This window comes from Phacochoerus africanus, chromosome 6 (assembly GCF_016906955.1).
Source record: "Phacochoerus africanus isolate WHEZ1 chromosome 6, ROS_Pafr_v1, whole genome shotgun sequence".
NCBI classification, from domain to species: Eukaryota; Metazoa; Chordata; class Mammalia; order Artiodactyla; family Suidae; genus Phacochoerus; species Phacochoerus africanus.
Window position 1 is genome coordinate 56,287,340 of NC_062549.1, and position 22,208 is coordinate 56,309,547.

Here is a 22,208-nt window from a genome sequence, read left to right on the forward strand (position 1 = left end):
TATGTGTCAGTTGCCTCAACTGTGGTGCCCAGTGGCCTGATCAAACACCAGTCTGGATATTTCTTTGCAGATTTTTTTTTACATTATTAACCTTTAAATTAGTAGGGTTTTTTTTTTTGTTTTTTGTTTTTTTTAGGGCTGCACTATCAGCATATGAAGGTTTCTAGGCTAGGGGTCAAATCGGAGCAGTAGCCACTGGCCTACACCACAGCCACAGCAACATGAGATCCAAGTCAGGTCTGCGACCTACACCACAGGTCACGGCAACGCCAGATCCTTAACTCACTGAGAGAGGCCAGAGATTGAACCCTTGTCCTCATGGATACTGGTTGGGTTCATTAGCCAGTGAGCCACGATGGGAACTCCAAAGTGATATGATTATTTCAGTAATAACTGGGGCTTCTCAAACTTTAATGTTCACAGGAATCACCGGGGATCTTTTTAAAATGTAGATTATGACTCATTAAGTCTGGGTGGGATGAGGACGTGGCTGAGATTCTTCATTTTTAACAAGTTCCCAGGCCATACCCATGTCTTAGACTGGGACCCACACTTTGAGAAACAGGAACTAAGGCAGCTGTTCTCAAGCTGCAGGTATCAGAATCCCCTGCAGGGCTTGTGAGATACCAAAGTGATGGCTCTGGCCATCGCCCGCTCCCGCCCCTTTCTGATTCTGGAGATCCAAAATGGGGCCCCAGAACCCGTGTTTCTAACAAGTGCCTACATGGCACTGATGCTGCTGGTCTGTGGGCCACACTTAGAGAAACACCCATTGAGTAATGTTTTTCATCATGGGAATCACCTTCAAAACCATCACGGCCCCTGCCTCTCTGCTAGAGTTTGACCCAGTCAGTGCAGGAGAACCCAGAATTTGTGTACCACACAAGCCCTTCAAGCTGTACTTTGAGCAGTGAAACCCTGAGCCCAAGCGTCCTCTCAGCCTTTGATGTCTGAAAGACAAACACCATATGATATCACTTATGCGTGGAATTGAAAATATGGCACAGATGAACCTGTCCACAAAGCAGAGGCAGACTCATAGATGTGGAATCTGTGAATGGGGGGGAGGGAAGAGGAAGGAAATGGGATGGAGTGAGAGTTTGGGGTTACTAGATACAAACTATTACATTTATAATGGATTTATAATGGATAGGCAATGAGACCCAACTCCGCAGCACAGGGAACTATATCCAATCTCTTAGGATAGAACATGATGGAAGATAATATAAGAAAAAGAATATATATAAATATAATGTGTGTGTGTGTGTGTGTTTGCACACGTGCACATGCCCGGGTCACTTTTCTATATGGCAGAGATTGGCACACCATTGGGAATCAATAATGTTTTAATAAAAAACAAAAATAAAAAAAAAATTTAAAAACCCTGTGCCCATACAGAGCTGTGAGCCCAACGCCCATGCCCATCACCCCAATCCCACCTCTGGAAGTGGGGCCTAGTAGCTGATAGGTTCCCAGGAGGATGGAGACAGACCCTCAACACCTAAATGTGGCCATTCACCTTGGAGACCTTCTGTGGACACCTTCTCCCAGAATGTGGATGCTTGAGTTGGGCAGCAAGAAACAATGGCCTGCGGAAAATAGCTGCCTGCACAGTTTAACCTCCTACAAGGTTTAACTGTCCTCTGTCGGGGACTCGATCCCCTACCCTTCCCTTGACCTTCCCCTCCTTCTTTGTTACTCCTGCCACAAGTTCTGGCCGTGAACTCCAGCCACAGATTCCTGCCACAGATTCTTTATAAGCCCAGCACCTCCTCACAGTCAGGGCTGGTGCTATCTTGAGCTCAGTCCGTGCCCCTCTGATGCCTTAATAAATCTCTTTTGCTTTACTAACTTGGCCTTGTGCTTCCTCCCTCAGCAAACCTAACAGTAACTACGCATTGTGAACATTCATGAGTGATTCTAACACAGAGCTCAGAACCACAAAACTGGAGCTGGCACCCAACTCCGGCTGCAGAGACTGGTTTTGTTTGTTTGTCTGTTGTCTTTTTGCCTTTTAGGGCCGCACCGCCTGCATATGGAGGTTCCCAGGCTAGGGGTCCATTCAGAGCTGTACCCACTGGCCTACGCCAGAGCCACAGCAACGCGGGATCTGAGCCTTGTCTGTGACCTTCACCACAGCCACGGCAATGCCAGATCCTTAACCCAATGAGCGAAGCCAGGGATCAAACAAACCATCGTCCTCACAGATGCTAGTCAGGTTCATTAAGCACTGAGCCACAATGGGAACTCTGTGCAGAGACATTTTTGAAGTTTTCATTCCCTTTTGGTATCACAACCCCAGCTTCTGATTGAATTAAGTTGGCAGTGGGATCTTGAAATTTTTAAAAAATCTACTCCCAGTAGATTCTCAAGTTTAATGAAGGTTGAGGACTCGAATTGGAATTTCAGCCCCAGATCGGCTTCAGGATAAATTTAAAGCTTAAGAGCCCCATCTCCCCTGAGCCCTGGAGCAGAGTAAGCCAAGCAGCCCTTTCCACACTCTTTCCCCCTTGTGCACACATGGAACACACTTGGTCTCCTAAAGGTGAGACTCTACCCCAGCAAGAGGCCCCCCTGGACCCTGTCTGACTGCAGCATCCTCCAAAGAGAGAGAAAACAGTAGCCTTCTCCATTTTAAAATCAGGCCTAGGCTCATTCACTTATTCATTCATTCAAAAATATTTATTATGTTGACAACAGCACTAAACTAGAAGTTGACAATATAATTAAAGTAGTTGTCCCCCTGCTTTTAAAAAGCTTGTGATCTAGTAAAAGACTCAAGCAGGAGTTTCTGTTGTGGTGAAGCAGAAATGAATCCCACTAGCATCTATGAGGATGTGGTTTGATCCCTGGCCCCACTCAGGGTGTCTGTTGGGGATCAGGTATTGCTGTGAGCTGTGGTGTAGGCCGGCAGCTGTTGCTCCGATTTGACCCCTAGACTGGAAACTTCCATATGATGTAGGTTGGCCCTAAAAAGCAAAACAAACTAACAAAGACTCAAGCAAATATGGCCAACAGGCACATGAAAAGATGTTCAGCATCACTAATTACCTCACACCTGTCAGAATGGCTATTATTAAAAAGATAAAAAAAATAGCAGATATGGGCGAGAATGTGGGGAAAAAGAAAACTTCATGCACTGTTGTTGCAGCCACTATGGAAAATGGTATAGATATTTCCTCAAAATTTAAAAGTAGATTGACCAGGAGTTCCCACTGTGGCTCAGCAGTAAAGAACCCAACTGGTATCCATGAGGCTTTGGGTTCAATCCCTGGCCCCATTCAGTGGACTAAGGATCCAGCATTGCCATGAGCTGTGGTGGAGGTCACAGATGCAGCTCAGATCCCAAGTTGCTGTGGTTGTGGCATAGGCCAGCAGCTGCAGCTCCGATTTGACCCCTAGCCTGGGAACTTCCATATGCTGCAGGTAGAAAGAGAAGAAAAAAAGAAAAAAATAGAATGACCATACATTCTAGCAATGCTGCTCCTAGGTAATTACCTGAAGAAAACGAATGCATATGCACCCCACAATATATACACATACATATATACACACATACATATATATACACAAACATATTATTATGTGTATATATATATACACACACATCACACACACACACACACATATATTTCATAATGGAATATTGTTCAGCCATAATGGAATATTATTCAGCCACAAAAATATGAAATCTTGCCATTTGCAATAACATGAATGGATCCTGGAGTGTATTATGTTAAGTGAAACAAGTCAGGCAGAGAAAAACAAATACTGTTTGATATCACTTATATAGAATCTAAAAAACAAACTGAACAGAACAAAACAAAAACAGACTCATAGCCATAGAGAACAAATAAAGAAGTGAGGGAGAGTAAGAGGTACAAAGTTCCAGTGGCCAAATAAATGAGCCATGTGTATGAAATGTACAGTGTGGAGAATATAGTCAATGATTATATAATATCTTTAAGGGTGACATGTAACTATATGACTTATGGTGGGGATCATTTTGAAATGTACAGCAATATCAAATCTCTGTGTTACGTAGCAGGAATGACCATAGTGTTGGAAGTGATATATACTTCAAAAATAAACAAACAAAACTATAGAAAAAGAGATCAAATTTGTAGTTACCAGAGATAAGAGTGGGGGAAGTGGACATCGGATGAAGGTCGTCAAAATGTACAAACTTCCAGTTACAGAATAACTCAGTTTTACAGTGTAATGTACAATATGATAAATCTAATTAACGCTGCTGTGTGTTACACATAAAGGTTGTTAAGAGAGTAGATCTTGAGCATTCTCTTTTTTATTTGTTTTTAGCAGCACCCTGGGGCATGTGGAAGTTCCAGAGCCAGGCATTAAACCTGTGCCACAGTGTCACAGCTGTGACAACACTGGATCTTTAACCCAATGCATCACAAGGAGACTTCCCTGGGCATTCTCATTACCAGAAAAACTATTTTTCTCTATTTCTTTAATTTTATATCCCTATAAGATGACGGATGCTCACTAAACTCACGGTAGTAATCATTTCATGATATATATAAGTCAAAGCATTGTGCTGTGCACTGTACGTGTATGGTGCTGTATGTCAATTCTATCTCAATAAAAGTAGAAGGAAAAGGGAGTTCCCTTCACGGCTCAGCAGAAATAAATATGACTAGTATCCATGAGGGCACAGGTTCAATCTCTGGCCTCACTCAGTGAGTTAAGGATCCAGCATTATCGTGAGCTGTGGTATAGGTCACAGACATGGCTTGGATCCTGTACTGCTCTGGCTGTGGCATAGACCAGCAGCTACAGCTCTGATTTGACCCCTAGCCTGGGAATCTCCATATGCTGTGTGGGTGCAGCCCCTAAAAAGACAAGAAAGAAAGAGAAAGAAAGAAAGAAAAGAAAGAAAGAAGAGAAAGAAAGAAGAAAGAAAGAAAGAACAGGAAGGAAGGAAGGAAAGGAAGGAAGGAAGGAGGAAGGAAGGAAGGAAGGAAGGAAGGAAGGAAAGGAAAAGGAAGAAAGGAAGAGAAAGAAGAAAGAAAGAAAGACAGAAAAGAAAGAAAGAAAGAAAGAAAGAGAAATAAAGAAGAAAAGAAAAAGAAAGAAGGGAGGGAGGGAGGGAAGGAAGGAAGGAAAGTAGGAAGGAAAGAAGGAAGAAAAGCAAAGAGCACAACTAGAAGTGTATTTTTTTTTGTCTTTTTGTCTTTTTTGTTGTTGTTGTTGTTGCTATTTCTTGGGCCGCTCCCGCGGCATATGGAGGTTCCCAGGCTAGGGGTTGAATCAGAGCTGTAGCCACCGGCCTACGCCAGAGCCACAGCAACAGGGGATCCGAGCTGCGTCTGCAACCTACACCACAGCTCACGGCAACGCCGGATCGTTAACCCACTGAGCAAGGGCAGGGACCCAACCCGCAACCTCATGGTTCCTAGTCGGATTCGTTAACCACTGCGCCATGACGGGAACTCCCTAGAAGTGTATTTTTGTCTGAGAGGGGCTGTTCTGTTTTCTACCATTTTCCACAAACTGAAATGCCCACAGGAGGAGTTGTTGAGATCTTCCAGAGCACAGAGTCCCTTCCAGAGCACAGTTCTACCAAAGGGCTGCTGGCTTCCTGAGCCGGCTGCTCTTTTTTGCTGTTGCTTGCTGAACAGTCTTTCCATCGTGTACAGAAGTTAGGAAAAAACAGCATCGCCCTGGAGCAAGGACAAGCAGGACCAAACTCCTGAGCAATTGCCTCTCATAATGAGAACATCATGTTGTCTCCTTGTGGATTCCTGATCCAAGAAGTCATCAGTCAGTCAGCTGTTCTCATCATTTGGGGTTAAGAGTAAATACAATATTTCTCCATGCTTCTGGTCATCCTCTTATTAGAATGGGATGAAGCATTTCCACAGGTGATCTATAGTCATGCTGTCAAGCGGGCCACAATCTGCTGTTCACGTCTGGAGGGGCAGCTACCGGGAGAAGAGTTTTAATTTAGTTAAGAGTTTTCTTTAATGAATCTCATTTTGGCAGTAGGAAGTCACGACAGGCATCATAACGCCATCTAATCTGCCACAACTGCTTTCAAGTTGCTGTTTTTCCCTTTCCTCAATCAATCCTGTTACTCCTTTCCTTTCAGCATGTCCAAAGGGTCAAGCCCCTGTAGCTAGAAAAGATAAAATATTGAGCGGCTAGCTTTTCTTTAAATGAAAAATGTTTCACATTGCTTCATCTTAATTTATTGTTATTTTCCCTCTAGATTGTACAGTTTGTGCCCAGCAAAGGTAGACTGGGTCTAGCTTAGTTGTAATATTTAATATACACAGTCCTAAGGCTTTGCAGCAAAGCAAATTAATTTTCTAAGGAAATTAACAAGATGCATAAGTCTCCATTGAAGTTGATTTCCAACAGGCAAAGCTAAAATCTGCTACACAGTTCTCTTGGTTTCTTCAGCTCATTTCTGGGTTGGTAGCATCGTGTGTGTGTGTGTGTGTGTGTGTGTGTGTGTGTGTGTGTGTGTGTAGCATTTTCTTTCCAGGAATGAGGTTTCTTTAGTAAAATGAGTAAAATCAGTAATGTGTTGTACATACTACTCAGCTGCTTGCTTGCTATAAAACCTGCTCAAGTTACACCAGTTCTGTAAACCTCAGTTCCTCACCAGGAAAATGGGGCTAAAATAGTACTGACATCATTATCATGAGCATTAAATGACAGCAGCTAGGTATCAGGCTGAGTATCGAGCTTGACCTTGGAATAGTGTTTCAGTAAAGTGCTGCTGTTTGTTTATTGTTATTATTCTCTTCAGAACAAATAAGGAAGGGTTTGGATTAAGTGCTATACAGACAACTATTTACTTTTCTTTCAATATTTTTTTATCCTAAGTTGTCAGACCCCAGCTATTTGCTCATATATAGGCTCTTTTCAGCAACTAGATTTTTGGGTAAATTTGCAGGGTGGTTCCTGGAGACACAAGCCTGCTTTGTCAATGTAAGAAAGAGAGGTATTATTCAGAGAAATGCAGCAATTCATGCATTGGTAACGTGCCATCATCCTACTTTACATCAAAACAAGAACATTTTTTGTTTAATCCTTTCTATCAAGGCAAAATAACAGTGTTGAAGCTTAATATTGTTAAAAACATCACCCCGGAGTTCCTGCTGTGGCTTAGCTATAACGAACCCAACTAGTATCCTTGGCCTCGCTCAGAGGGTTAAAGAATCCAGCATTGCAGTGAGCTGTGGTGTAGGTCACACACTCAACTCAGATCCTGCGTTGCTGTGGCTATGGCTTAGCTCAGCAGTCGTGGTTCCGATTCCAGTAGCCTGGGAACTTCAAATGCCCTAAAAAGACAAAGAAAAAAAAATCACCCCTTAATCATTTTGTATTGAGGTATAGTTAATTTTGTCTTTTGTCTTTTGTTGTTGTTGTTGTTGTTGTTGTTGTTGCTATTTCTTGGGCCGCTCCCACGGCATATGGAGGTTCCCAGGCTAGGGGCTGAATCGGAGCTGTAGCCACCGGCCTACGCCAGAGCCACAGCAACGCGGGATCCGAGCCGCGTCTGCAACCTACACCACAGCTCACGGCAACGCCGGATCGTTAACCCACTGAGCAAGGGCAGGGATCGAACCCGCAAACTCATGGTTCCTAGTCGGATTCGTTAACCACTGCGCCACGACGGGAACTCCAATAGTTAATTTTAATATTGTGTTAGTTTCAGGTATACAATAGAGTGATTTATATATTGTATGAATATATATATTTTCTTTTTCAGATTCTTTTCCCTTACAGGCTATGATAAATATTGAATAGAGTTCCCTGGGCTATACACTAAATCTTTTTTGTTTACCTAAATTTTTAACCATTTGATAATGTCCCCCAAATGAAAGGAGAAGGGGAGTGGTCAAAGGCCATAAAGTCCTGAGTTTGGATTCCATTTCTTCTACTAATTGGTGACCTTTTGCAAGATTCAGAACTTCACCATTTGGGGGTGAGAAACTATATGAAGTTATTTATTTTTTTTTTTTTAGGGTCACACCCGCAGCATATGGAGATTACCAGGCTAGGGGTCAAATCAGAGCTACAGATGCTGGCCTACACCACAGCCACAGCAATGAGGAATCTGAGCTGTGTCTGTGACCTACACCACAGCCCACGGCAACATCGGATCCTTAACCCACTGAGTGAGGTCAGGGATCGAACACATGACTTCATGATTAATAGTCGGATTCTATTCCACTGAGCCACAATGGGAATGCCTGTATGAAGTTATGTAGAAGGTCTTTATAAACACTAAGTTATCATATCTGAAAGAAATGTGACTTTATTAACAAATACAATTTGCCGTTGGCCATCCAGAGAATCAATGCTATTTTCCATGCTGATGCTGTCCCAGATTTTTACAGTGCTCTGCTGTGCACACGACTGTGATGCCCAGGGTTGCCTAAGCCATCCATCCAAGCAGATGGAGAAGAATTAATGGCTCTCAAAGCTGGGGTCACAACTGCAAGTGTAACCAGGAAAAGCCTTGCTGCTGCCTAAAGACAGAGACAAAGATAATAAAACAGAGAAAGAGGAGCAGTCAATCCTCTTAGGTCACGTCCTGGGGGTCAGATAACATAAGATGAAAGCAAGCTGTTAATAACATCCTCTAGGTGGTCTGAGCGAATTTGTGGATTTGTAAAGAGTGTTGCAAGGGAACTCCTCCAACCCAATTTAAGTTTAATTATAATAAAATAATCTCTTGGAGTTCCTGTCGTGGCTCAGCAGAAACGAATCTGACTAGCATCCACAAGATCGCAGTTATGATCCCTGGCCTCGCTCAGTGGGTTAAGGATCCGGCATTGCTGTGAGCTCTGGTGTAGGTTGTAGGTGTGGCTTGGATCTGGCATTGCTGTGGCTGTGGTGTAGGCTAGCAGCTGTATCTCTGATTCGAGCCCTAGCCTGGAAACCTCCATATGCCGAGGGTGCAGCCCTAAAAAGCAAATAAAATAAAAATAAAATAAAATAAAATAATAATCTCTCTCTACTTTTTTTTTGTTGCACGATTTAGACTCATACAAATATCTGTGCTTCTATAGCAGTTTCTCTATCATTTCTTCCTTTAAAACACTCTTCATTCATCAAATCTCCCTTGGGAATATGTGTTGGCTTCTTTTTATTTATTTTTTTCTTTTTTTGGCTTCCATGGCATGCGGAAGTTCCCAGGCCAGGGATCAAAATTATGCCACAACAGTGACAATTTCAGATCCTTAACTGCTAGGCTGCCAAAAGTCCATGTATTGGCTTTTTAAAGGCATTTCAGAGACAAGGTCAATGTAGTCTGGCAAACTGCCTCCCAAACTCAAGCCCCCAAATCAATTTTTTTCATAAAAAAAAAATGAAAAATAAAGGAAAATCAGTCTGGTAATGAAGTCTAGAAATTACAGTTTTTGAAATAATATCAAATATTTTGCTTTTTGTCCTCAAAGAATAATATTTCATGCATTCAATTTTACTCTAAGAGAATATGCACTGATCCATACCATCAGATAAAAGCAGTCTATGTGTACCTGTAACATGTAATATTACCCATCAAACTACTTCAATTGAAAAAACATACAGTTTAGGAGTTCCTGTGGAAATGAATCTGACTAGTATCCATGAAGATGTGGGTTTTATCCCTACCCTCACTCAGAAGGTCAGGGATCCAGTGTTTTGGTGAGCTGTGGTGCAGGTCGTAGACATGGCTCAGATCCTGTGTTGTCGCGGCTGTGACATAGCCCTCGGCTGCAGCTCCAATTTGACCCCTAGCCCAGTTCTTCCATATGTCATGGATGCAACCATAAATAGAAGAAAAGAAAAGAAAAAAAAGTAATTTATATGGAAAAATGACAGAGCATAAAGCTGATAGTCAGAAAATCAATAGGTGTGTGTTATGAGCAGTGGGCAGCCAGGCCTCTGGTGCAGCCGAACCAAAGCAGCTGACTAATGTTGTGACTCATTGTCCCCATGCCTCCCAAGCCTGAACATATACATGACATCCTATTGACATTAATTCCAAAATACATATATATATATGACATATATATGACATATATGTACATGTACAGTCACATATATATGTACAGCAAAAATTGTTGTAACATTGTAAATCAGCTGTATTATAAATAAATAAATAAATAAATAAATAAATAAATCTTCAAATGACAGTGGCTCTTAGCATCCCCAGTATGATACTTGGATGCTACCACTCCTCCCAGAGCTTCCCCAGTTATCCGTGAGCATCTCCCGAGTGATGTCTCAGGCATGTCCTGTCACAGGTCTTCCACGGGGCTCCCTGCTTCTGCTGTCCCCTTGGATCCCGCACCTGCCTCTGCTGCCCCCCTGTGTCTCAGAGAGAAGAACCGAGTCCAGACCTTCCCCCAAACCACTGTCCATGAGATGCTACACTACTGGGTCCTGGGGGAAAGGGGAGAGCATCGGCCTCTTCTGATCTCAGGGTGCCTCTTTGTTACTCAGGCCTGAAAACTTGTGGAAAGACTCTGAAAATCACCCATGAAAAGGCTTCCTTCAGGAATTCCCACTGTGGCACAACAGGATTGGGGGGGGGGTTCCTCTGGAGCTCTGAGACACAGGTGTTGATGTCTGGCCTGGCACAGTGGGTTAAGGATCTGCCATTGCCGCAGCTGTGGCATAGGTCGCAACTGGGGCTTAGATCTGATCCCTGGCCCAGGAACTCCATATGCTACAGGGCGTCCCATTAAGAAAAAGGGGGAGGATGTTCCTTCAGCTTCCAGCTCAACGTCTTTCTCCAGTGGGGGTTCCAATCCTACCAAGGGTATAGATAGAGAATGGATACATGCCAATGCTATTGCCTAAAGACAGGGACAAAAATAATAAAACAGAGAGAGAGAGACAAGAAGTTAGTTCTAGGTTACCTCCTGGAGTCAGATAACCTAAGATGAGTGCGAGCTGTTAACAATATCCTCTAGGTGGTCTAACTGAATTTGTGGATTTGTTTGTGCTCTTATCAGAGCCGCACTTGCAGCACATGGAAGTTCCCAGGTTGGTGTTGAATCACCACAGCCACAGCAATGCCAGATCTGAGCTGCACCTGTGACTTCTGACACAGCTTGTGGCAATGCTGGATCCTTAACCCACTGAGCATGGCCAGGGATCAAACATGCATCCTCATGGATACTAGTTGGGTTCTTCACCCAGTGAGCCACAACAGGAACTCTGAATTTGTGGATTTGTAAAGAGTGCCGAAATGGAACTCCCATGTCTTCCAGGAGACACAGGAAGCAAACTAACATCAGGAATGGTGTCATGCCTTCCGATATGCAGAAGTCCTTTTGCATTCGTCTCCTCTCATCCTGGAAGTTGCCCTACCTGCTGCCTCAGGCAGGGTATCATTCCCATGACACCCAGAGGAGGGGACAGCTGAGAGGGGTACGCTTTATAAGAGGCAAAAACCTACCTTTGCATTTGGATCTCCCTATCCTTCTTGCAGGGCTGTTTCCATCCTGGTCCAATCACTGCTCCCTCTCTTCTGCCAGGCTTGCATGGCTTCCTGCAGTGTGGTCTGGCCAGGGTCTTCCCAGGCCTTTCGTCCCTCATGTAAAATGAGAACATGGTTCAGGACCATCTCCTTCCTTGTTTTCGTTCCCTCCTTTTCCCTCCATAAAAGAAGCAAGAGAGGAGTTCCTGTCATGTCTCAGTGGGTTAAGAATCCAACTAGCATCCATGAGGATGCAGGTTGGATCTCTGGCCTATCTCAGTGGGTTAAAGGGTCCGGGGCTGCCACAAGCCGTGCTGTAGGCCTGTGGTTGCGGCTCTGAGTCCACCCCTAACCATAGAACTGTATACCACCATTGCGACCCTAAAAAAGAAAATTAATAAATAAATAAGAAGTAAGAGGAAAATCTTTCTCCTTCAGTTAGGAAAAAAAAAAAAAAAAGTCTCTACACTATCAACTCTATTGGTCAGGACAGACCATGGTTTTTTTTGTTTGTTTGTTTTTGGTCTTTTTAGGGCCACACCTGCAGCATATGGAGGTTCCCAGACTAGGGGTCAAATCAGAGCTGCAGCCACAGGCCGACACCACAGCCACAGCAACAAGGGATCCAACACTTGTCTGTGACCTACACCACAGCTCACAGCAACACTGGATCCTTAACCCACTGAGTGAGGCCAGGGATCAAACCTGCATCCCTATGGACGCCAGTCAGGTTTGTTTCCACCAGCCATGACGGGAACTCTCAGACCATGTTATTATGCAGCAGTAACAAACAAAACTGACAGTTATGTAGAAGCAAGAGTGTGTTTCTCGAGCCGCCTCTGTGTTCAATGCATGTTTTAAGGCGGGGGTGGGGAGGGGGCGGTCTTTGCTCACTTGAGTCACCAGGAAACCGGGCTTAGGGAGGCTCCATTTTGACCGCTGCTGCTGCCTGATGTGACACAAATCGCCTCTAAATGCATTTCATCAGCCAAAGAAATGCTCACAGATAAGCTAGAACTCAAGGCAACAGGAAAGTACAGTCTTACTATAGTCTTGGGAAGAAGAAAACCAGAACAGTTGTGCACAGCCTGATGCCATCAAATGAACCCATTCATACAGCTGTCTGCCAGGGGCACACACAGCCTAACTCTGAACCCAGCTTGGGGCTCAGCCAGAACCCTTGCTGTAATTAGGAGAATGGTAAAGTCTTACTTTGGAAATTCAAGATGTTGCCCTGACTGTGTAGATGACAATTTTTGTTAGGCCAGAAGGCCCACGTATAACTGGGAAGAGAAACGCTGCCGCATTCAAAATCTCATTTTCAAGGACCCCAAAGGTAAAGATGTTTTATTAAAAAATAGGATTTTATGCAAAAAAATCATATATATTTTTTTTTACTTCCTAGAGCATGCGATGAAGCCACCATGCCTGGACGTATGAGGTATCACACCATCATCCATCATCCATCAAAGGTCTTTGATTATATTGCCTTTATCCTCTCAATGGCTAAGAAAGATGCCCCATTTTGTGGATGAGAACTGGGGCGATGAATCATTTGTTCGTGTTCACCATTTCACGTTACTTCTGCAATTTGCCCTCATTGGCACATGTTTGTCGTCCAGAGAACAAATATTCCAGCCAATCCTAAGCCTCACCTCTGACTGGCATTTTCAAGCATCTCCTATTTGACTTCACCCACCGTCATCCTAATACTGCAGGTGAAAGTGCCTTCTTGCCATCAGCTGCTTCAGAGCTTGTGCCCCCAGATCCACCAGGCTCCCTTATGTGTCAGTGGAACATCTAAGGTACAAATACTTGAGGCGAACAGATACAAACACACAAGTCTAAAAGGGCCAACCAGGGATTTAATTTTTATCTTATTTATCTGTTTACTTTTGCTTTTTAGGGCCGAATTTGCAGCTCCCAGTCCAGGGATCCAATTAGAGCTACAGCTGCTGGCCTACGCCAAAGCCATAGCTACAAGGGATCCAAGCTTCATCTGCAACCCAAACCACAGCTTGTGGTAAGGCCAGATCCCTGACCCACTGAGCAAGGCTAGGAATCCAACCCGCATCCTCATGGATACTAGCTGGATTCATTTCCACTGCACTGGAATGGGAACTCCCAACCAGGGATTTAAATGACTCATGTTCCTCACGGAGACTATGTGGGGTTCTTAACCCACTCTGCCACAATGGGAACTCTGACACACACACTTTAAAACATTTAGAGTAAGAAGTCCCTTAGCACATTTAATAACAGAACAGAATTTTAAACATCACCCATTAGAAAAGGAAGTAAAATAAAATTGAAGAGGTACGAGAGAAGGCTTTTCACACAGAGAAATAAGAGATCAGAAACTCAGGAGCCAGAAGCGTGAATGCTGACCCTGCCAGGACACTGTGAGGCCACAGAGAAGTGGCAAGGTCCTAGTTCCTCAATGTCTTCATCTTGAAACAGATATTTTTAAATAAATAAATAAATAAATAAGACCAACCTGCCACAAGGGGTTCTGCAAAATATGAATAAAAACGTACATACTTTCACATCAAGCATCTTCAGACTGACTACAAAAGCAACAGTTCTTGGAATTATCATTTCTGTTAGGGGCGCAGGGTCTTAAATATCACCTTGACACTTGTTCTCATGTTATACTTGAGGGACGGGACAAAAGGCCTGGGAAGACCTGAACCAAACCACACTGCGGAAAGCCAAGCAAGCCCAGCAGAGAGAGGGAACAGTGGTCGGACCAGGATGGAAACAGCCCTGCGAGAGAGGATCGGGAGACCCAAGTGCAATGGCAGGTTTTGCCTCTTACAAAGCGCACCCCCTCAGCTATCTCCTCCTCTGGGTGTCATGGGAATAATACCCTGCCCGGGGCTGCAGGTAGGGCAACTGCCAGGATGAGAGGAGACGAATGCAAAAAGACATTTGCACATCGGAAGACGTGACACAATTCCTGATATTAGTTTGCTTCCTGTGTCTCCCCTGATGGCCCAGGGACCTCTCCACCAAGCATTCACTCACCCTTTCCCCAACCAGAGCCTTTATCCTGTGCTGAAACTGCCCATTGATGTGGGTGCCCATCTTCCCCAAGATTCTGAGCTCCCTCAAGCCGAGGGCTTCCAATTACAACAAATAATCGTATTTGTTGCACCTGGTAACCCATCCATGGACTGTTTGCTGAATGTCCAAACCTCTAAATCTCCCAATTCCCAAGCCCAAGGACCTCTTTAAACTGAAAAAAAGAAAGAAACCCTTTTAGGGCCTCATTAATAATAAGGCAAACACGTTCATATAAATTTGTAAAGAAAACTTTTCTGGGAGTTCCCCTTGTGGCTCAGGTCTTAAACACTGCAGTGAGTGTCTGAAGCTTCATCAGGCCCAGTGACTAACCTCACAGATGGGCAGCTTTCAGACTTGAAAGCTTAATTCCAGGTGGGTCTATTATTTTGGATAAGAGAGGAACCTGGAAAGTTAAGAATCCAACTAGTCTCCATGAGGATATAGGTTTGATCCCTGGTCTTGCTCAGTGGGTTAAGGATCTGGCATTACTGTGAGCTCTGGTGCAGGTGGCAGATGTGACTCGGATCCCGCATCGCTGTGGCTGTGGCGTAGGTTGGCAGCTGCAGCTCTGACTGGCCCCCTAGCCTGGGAACTTCCATATGCTGCAGGTGCAGCCCTAAAAAGAGAATGAAAGAAAGGAGGAAGGAGGGAAAAGAGGGAGGGAAGGAGGAAGGAGGGAAAGGAGGGAGGGAAGGAGGGAGAGAGGAAGGAAGGAAGAAAGGAAGAAAAGAAAAAACCTTTCTGTGAAACTTTCATAACATTTAAAATTTATAACTCTCAATAGCCATTTTGTGGGGACTCTATTGAGTGGCATGCAACAAGTTCGGAGGGGAAAAACGGAAAGGGGGTGGGGTGGGAGAAAGACAGAAAAAGAAATGACTGTAATTCAGGATATCTCGAGGCCCCTAACTTTCCAGGTTCCTCTCTTATCCAAAATAATAGACCCACCTGGAATTAAGCTTTCAAGTCTGAAAGCTGCCCATCTGTGAGGTTAGTCACTGGGCCTGATGAAGCTTCAGACACTCACTGCAGTGTTTAAGACCTGAGTTTATGGTGGGAGTTCCAAATGAGCCTGCTGCTAAGTATGGACATTTGCAAAGCTCTCCTTTATGAAACTGAGCATTAACGCCTACTTTAATCTCCTACCTTATCATCTGTCACAGTCAAAAAGTGGCAGCATAAATTCAGATTTCAAGGAAATTTTTAAAAAATACTGCACAGGAATTCCCCTTTAAAGCATGACCTTAAGAAAATTCCTTTGCTCTGTGTCTTCTGGATTGGGTAAACTGGGGTGGAAAGGAGACCGAAATGACTTTCTGCAGACCCTAAAGCCCAATAAAGGCGATCTGAGTAGCTGCTATTCTGTATCCCACATATTTTGTAACAGTTCAAATCCAAAGACCTTGATAATTTTTCCAATTCTGGTAGTTTGAGATTCTTATTAGAGTTATTCCTACATAAATGAATCTGAAAAAGAATGGATATGTATATGTATCATTGAATCACTTTGCTGTACGACAGAAATCATCACAACTTATTAATCAGCTCTACTTCAATAAAACTTTTAAAAATGAAAAAAGAATTATTCTCATATAGGAAGAAGCACTATATTTTCTGCCAAAATGTATGTAAAATCCCCCATTCCCTACTGCTTATTTTCTGCTCATCTAATAATCAACTTTTTTTTTTTTTTTTATGGCTTCACCCAAGGCATATGGAAGTTCCTAGTCCAGGGATTGAACTCGAGTCTCCAAGGGACCCAAGCCTTCGTAGTCAGATTCGTAACCCACTGTGCACAGCAGGAACTCCTAATAATCAACTTTTATATGGTATCTGTTTTTATGCTCTAGAGAAATGTTAAACTATTTTGAAATCTGGAAATCTTTTAAAAGTTTATGAAATAGTGTTTATTCCAAACAATCAGCAGTTTCTTTTTTTTATTAATTTTTATTTTATATTGGAGTGTAGTTGATCAGCCAGCAGAATCTATAATGAGAAAATGTGAACAATGATCTTTAATCAGAAGATGAGGAAAAACGTAACAAAATTATATTCTGTTCCACAGAATTTGGGCTTTATGCATAAAACCAGAATAATGAATGTAATCCTCCTAATATATTCCTCTAATATTTATTAAATATCTAGAATATGCCACTGCTCTGCATATTGAGGATGTAGCAATGAACAAAGCAGACAAAAATCCCTGCCCGTGTGGAGCTTATTACATTCTGGCAGGAAGAGAAACAAACTTCTAAATAAGTAAACTATACAATATGGCAGATGTTGACAAGTGCTGTGTTTGATTGCATTCATGGCCACAGTTCTTTTTTTTTTTTTCTTCCTTTTTTGGTCTTTTTAGGGCCATACCTGTGGCACACAGAGGTTCCCAGGCTAGAGGTTAAATCAGAGCTGTAGCCACGGGCCTACGCCACAGCCACAGCAATGCCAGATCAGAGCCACATCTGCTTCCTACACCACAGCTCACTGGCAATGTGGGATCCTTAACCCACTGAGTGAGGCCAGTGATCGAACCTGCGTCCTCATGGATACTAGTTAGATGCGTTTCTGCTGAGCCATGACAGGGGAAATCCCATGGCCCTAATTCTTTACCCTCCCTCTATTCATTCCCTTTGTCAAGTTTCCTGCAGTAAGCTGGCCTTTTTCCCTGCTCCTTGATTTTGAGTCTGGCCATGTGACCTGATCTGCCCAACAGAATGAGGTAGAAGTGACGGTGTGCCAGCTCCTGACTCCAGAGACATAGACCTCAAGAGCCCTTCATGACTCCAATGCCCTTTTTGCTCCTGTGTCGTTGCCATGGGGAGAAGCCCAAGCTAGTCTGCTGGTCCCAGGAGAAGCATAAAAGCTGTGGGGCCAAGCTGTTCCAGCTAAGCTTTCTCTTCCAAACTCAGTCTAAAGCAGAGCCCAGGAGACCCTTAGATGCATGTATAAAAGCCGATTGGACATGAACAGAGACACCCAATATGCCCAGGCTAGAGGAGCTGACCTCCTGCCAACCCACAGACGCATGAGCTATGATAATAAATGATTGCTGCTTTGGTGTTGAGTTTTGGGGTTGTTTTTTATACCTCAATAACTAATCAATACAAGCACTAAAGAGAAGGAGTTCCCTGGTGGCTCAGAGGGTTAAGAATCCAGCATCTACTGCAGTGATGAAAGTTCTGTCCCTGACTTGGAAACTTCTGCACACTGTGGGTACAGCCAAAAAAAAAAAAAAAGTCCTAAAGAATAAAGCCATATAGAGATAAGGGCATATGTGTATGGTAGTGATGGAGGAGTTAATTTCAAATAATTTGCTTGTATACAATTTTTTTAAAGATAACACGTAATTAGTAATTCTAAAAAACACTCTCTTTCCAAGAATTGAGAGGTCATGTTCATCCTTATTACATGTTTGGCACTCTCCTCCTTCCCACGTGGGCCCAAGCCAATGGGAGGCAGAACAAAATTGCTACCTTGTCTGGTATGAGAAGCAGAGCAGAAATTAACAGCATTTCCAGTTCGAATCCAGTTGTACATTCTTGTTCTTTCTTTGAATGTGTGAACTCATATTCTTTTTATGTGGCATCCTGTGGTTTGCTATAGCTCTATTAAAATCTTCCCCAGAAGCAAGCTCTCCTAATTTTGCACAGTCACTCCAGGTTTAAAGGCAGAGGTTTTAGCCAATAAAGGTCTTCTATTGGCAATTTTAGCTGAAAGAACTCTTCCACCACACTCCCCAAAGTGAGGAGACCATGTTTCTAGCATTCTCTTCAATGGTTATGAAAGTTACCAGTATGGCTGTACTGTGGAAATCAGTCTTTCCAAATGAGCCACCCTGCCTTCTAGCAAGGGAGTCATTTTGTCCTCCTGCCTGAAAATGGGACCAGGGTGTTCCAGCTCAGCTTTGATTTCCCCTTTCATACAAATTCTAATCATGCCCTTTCTATCTCATCACAAAACGAGTTCGCTGATAGAAACCAAGTCACAAGTTTCTGTTCAGGGTTTGGTTAGAACTGGCTGCAATACAGACTCTAGCTAAAGCTGATGAAGGTGTTAAGGCGAAGGGAAAAAAAATTCTTCTCAATCCCTTGTCTTCTAGGGAGTTACCTGTTGGTGGCTCCAGCAGACTGGTGGAAAGCTTTGAAAACATCTTGATTGAGGTACTTTTTTTTTTTTTTTTGTGGCCGCCCTTAGGCATATGGACTTCCTGGGCCAGGGATCAGATCCAAGCCACAGTTTCGACCTATTATGCCAGCTGTGGGATCCTTAACCCACAGTGCCAGGCCAGGGATGGAACCTAAACCCGAGTCCCAGAGCTCCAGAGATGCCGAAGATCCCGTTCAGCCACAGTGGGAACTCTGATTAAGGTATCTTTCAAATCTACTCTCTTCAGGTTTCCCTTTTCTTTGTCTTTTATAGATGTGAACAGTTGAAATCATATTCCAAGATCTGTATGGTCTAAATCCCTTAACCTCGCTGAGATTCCAGTTCCTCACTGGTAAAGTAAGAATTGAAGTTCCTCCCTGTTCTAACAGTCTATCATTTAAGTACACTTTTAAGCTACTGATTCCAACCTAATGATAACTTTCAGCCTGCTGCAGACTCTAGCACCCACCAGGCACAAACCAGCTGAGTTAAAGCAGTTGAGTAAAATAAATTAGATTTGATTTTTCATCTGCAATTTTTTTTAAGTCCTAGCCATTCTTATACCGGTTTATGTTTAGCCTTACAACTTCGACAATGACCAACATTTAAATAGTAAGAATTTCAAAATCCTCCTCAGATCTGAACTATTTGGCTTTTTAGATTTCTGGACCAAAGGATAAGCAGGAAGTAAGGGAGCATCAGAAGTGTTCAGCAAGATTTTTCCATCCTATGAACTTAGGCTGTGCCCAGGCTGATAAAATTCCCTCTGTGAACTCTGAGTTTCTCCAAGCCAGACCTAAGAGCTACCGGTTCCCAATCAATTGCTATTCACGCTCACACATCTGCACACATAAAGCCAATTTAAACATCACGCTGTGGGGTCCTGACAAGATGACAGAACCACCAGCTGTCGGGGCACTGCACTGAATTGGGGACACAAACCCCATTTTCCAATGTAAATTGGCCTGGATGCTGCTTCGGCCCCCAACAAAAGGGGACAGTCCTGTTAAAAGGGGCCATCTGGCTGTCCCCCAGCCCCAGTGACACCTCCAGGAAGGGAGTGGGAATGGGGAGAGCGAGAGTGATCATCGAAGGGCCACTAGGTAGCTCGGTAGAGAGCAGCTGTCAGCCCGACCCCAGGGGTCCAGTCCACAGAGGTTGGGGGCCCAGCAGATTCGCGGTGGTCTTAAACCTCCTGGACTCCGGCGCCTGAAAGGTCTCAGCGCGCACTCCCGAGATGGGGGAGGGCGTGCTTTGTTCCCGGGCCCCAAGGGGGCGAGGCTCGAGAGCCTTGGGCAGAGTCACTGCAAGGTCCCTGGGGCCCCAGGGCAGGTCCCGGCGGGCGGCGAGCCGCCGCGGCCGCCTCCATAGCAACCGCGTGGGAGCTCTGCGAACCAGCAGGAGGAGCAAAGGAGGGGAGCAGGAGAGAGGGGTAAGGGAGAGGCGGGAGGAGGGGTTCAAGGGAGGAACCCGGGAGGAAGGAGGGAGGGGAGCTAGGAGAAAGGACGAGAGGGGGAACGGTGGAGGAGGAGGGAAGGAAGCAGTAGAGAAGGGTGAAGGAGAGGGACAAGGATCTTGGGGACCAAGGAAGGAGGAAAGGAGGGGAACGGGAGCGAGGAGGAGGCGTGAGCTGGGAGAGGAGGCGCAGGGGAGGAAAGAAGGAAGGGAGCTGGAGCGTGAGTGGGGGGCAGGGAGATGGAGTGCAAGGGAGGAGGGGGAACCGAAGGAGCCCGGAGCAGCAGAGAAGGGGAGGGGAGAGATCTGGGAGGGGGAAGATGGGAGGTGGCGGGGGTGGATCGGAGCCGGGGAAGGAAAGAGCTGACCAGGAGCAGGGGAGGAGGGCGCGGCCCTGGCCGCCCAGCCCAGCCCTCCAGGGCACAGTGCCCGGGGGAAGTCGGCAGCCAAATTCCAGCCCCCAAGCCTCCAGGAAGGAGGAGGGGCGGGAGCCGGCGGCGGGGCGCCGGCGGCGACGGCGGCTGGCGGGCCCGGGGCCGAGCGCGGGGAGGAGCCCCCCAGAGCTGCGGAAGGCAGGGGTCGCCGCCGCCCACCCCAGCCCAGGAGAGCGTCCCGGGAGCGGCCGAGGGTGCTCCCCTCCCCCTCGGCGAGACGACCCCTCTCCAGCTGCGCCGACCTTCCCTGTCCCGTAGAGTTCCCAACCCCAGAGCAGTCCGCAGTCCTCCCGGGAGGTGCAAACCCTCCCTCCCCAGGGCTGCAAACCTGGCTTCGAAGTGGACGCGCTCTTCCGAAAAAGAGAATTCTTAGCTAAGACTCGCTCTCGCCCAGAGTGTTTTTAGCCTGGGAATATTTTCTAGTACAAAACTATTAGAAAGGTGATGTGGGGCTTTGTTTTGAGTCGACTTCCTCCCGCCCCGCCCCCACCCCATCTCCCCCACCCCCCAAAAAACGGGAGGCCTCTTAGAAAGTCTTGCCAGTTTTAAGCTTGGAAATTGACAATCTGGATGGAATTCTGACATCCGGCTGGAAAATTTTGGGAAAAGCAAGTCACAAACACACCATTCTTAGGTACTATCTGCTGAGCTGCAGCTTGCATAAGACATTTCTCAAAGCTGGTGGAGTGGATTCGATCCTTGCTAAGAGTTGACCACAAAAATGGACTACCATTATGCACTGAAGAGCAATTTTTTGAATAGCCCTCGGGCCATTAAATGTGTGAAAAAAGAAAAAAAATTAGAGTTAGCATTCAGAAGAAAATCAATAGATATAAGTGCTATATATTTTGTTTTAAATCCATTATACAAAGTAAAGGAAAGAAAAATAAACTTTGGGGCGTTCTCAGCTAACAGGGCCTATGGGAAAATGAAAATAAACCTAATTGAAAAAACAGTGCTCACCATAAATAGGTTTAGCTTGCAGGCAGGGAACAAAATTCACCAATCAAATGTAAGATTGTCCCTGTTTCATAAAGCAAAGGTCAAAGAATCCTCTCAAGCCTTAAAGAACACTTTCTGTGTAGATAACCAGGGCTTTGGTTTTGTTGTTTGTGCTGAAAACCCTAATCTGTAACTCCTGTTTTCAGGTATTACTCAAAGGAATATTTTTGGTTTCTTCTGCCCACGTATTCCCCAATTAGGTACCAAACTAAAAGAAACAGGGAAACTTGTAGATTGGTAATCGTGCGATATTCCATCTGGTTTCAACTCTATCTTTGACCAAAAGGAAAAGATGAAAATGTAGGCAAACATCCAACTCTATCTATACAACTCTAAATGCTCACTTATTTTGACTAGAATGAATAGCGTCTTTGCTTCCCAACTAGTTGGTATGTAACATCTTATGCGGGCTACTGTGTTCCAGGAATTTATGGATATTAGCATTTTATTTAATCTTCTTAAAGGTAGCAAGTGAGTATTAATATTATGCCACTTTATGGATGAACAAACAGGCTTAGAGAGGGCAGAAAACATGCCCAGATTCTGTCTCCTGCAGTCAGAAGGGCTGGGATGAAGACTCCAAACCAGCCATCACTGAGCAGTTTGTTTGCTCCCTGACCACTCACTCTGCAAGGGTGGGACTTCCCTTG

General features: G+C 44.7%; 1 long non-coding RNA gene across 1 annotated transcript; it reads right to left on the minus strand.

The window, feature by feature from the left end:
• Nucleotides 1-8,326: 8,326 nt before the first annotated feature.
• Nucleotides 8,327-21,298, minus strand: LOC125128809 (uncharacterized). Its single transcript, XR_007135324.1, has 3 exons — nt 20,885-21,298; nt 11,435-11,569; nt 8,327-8,510 (listed from the first exon to the last, which is right to left on the minus strand). It is a non-coding gene; the product is annotated as an uncharacterized LOC125128809 (long non-coding RNA).
• Nucleotides 21,299-22,208: the final 910 nt, after the last annotated feature.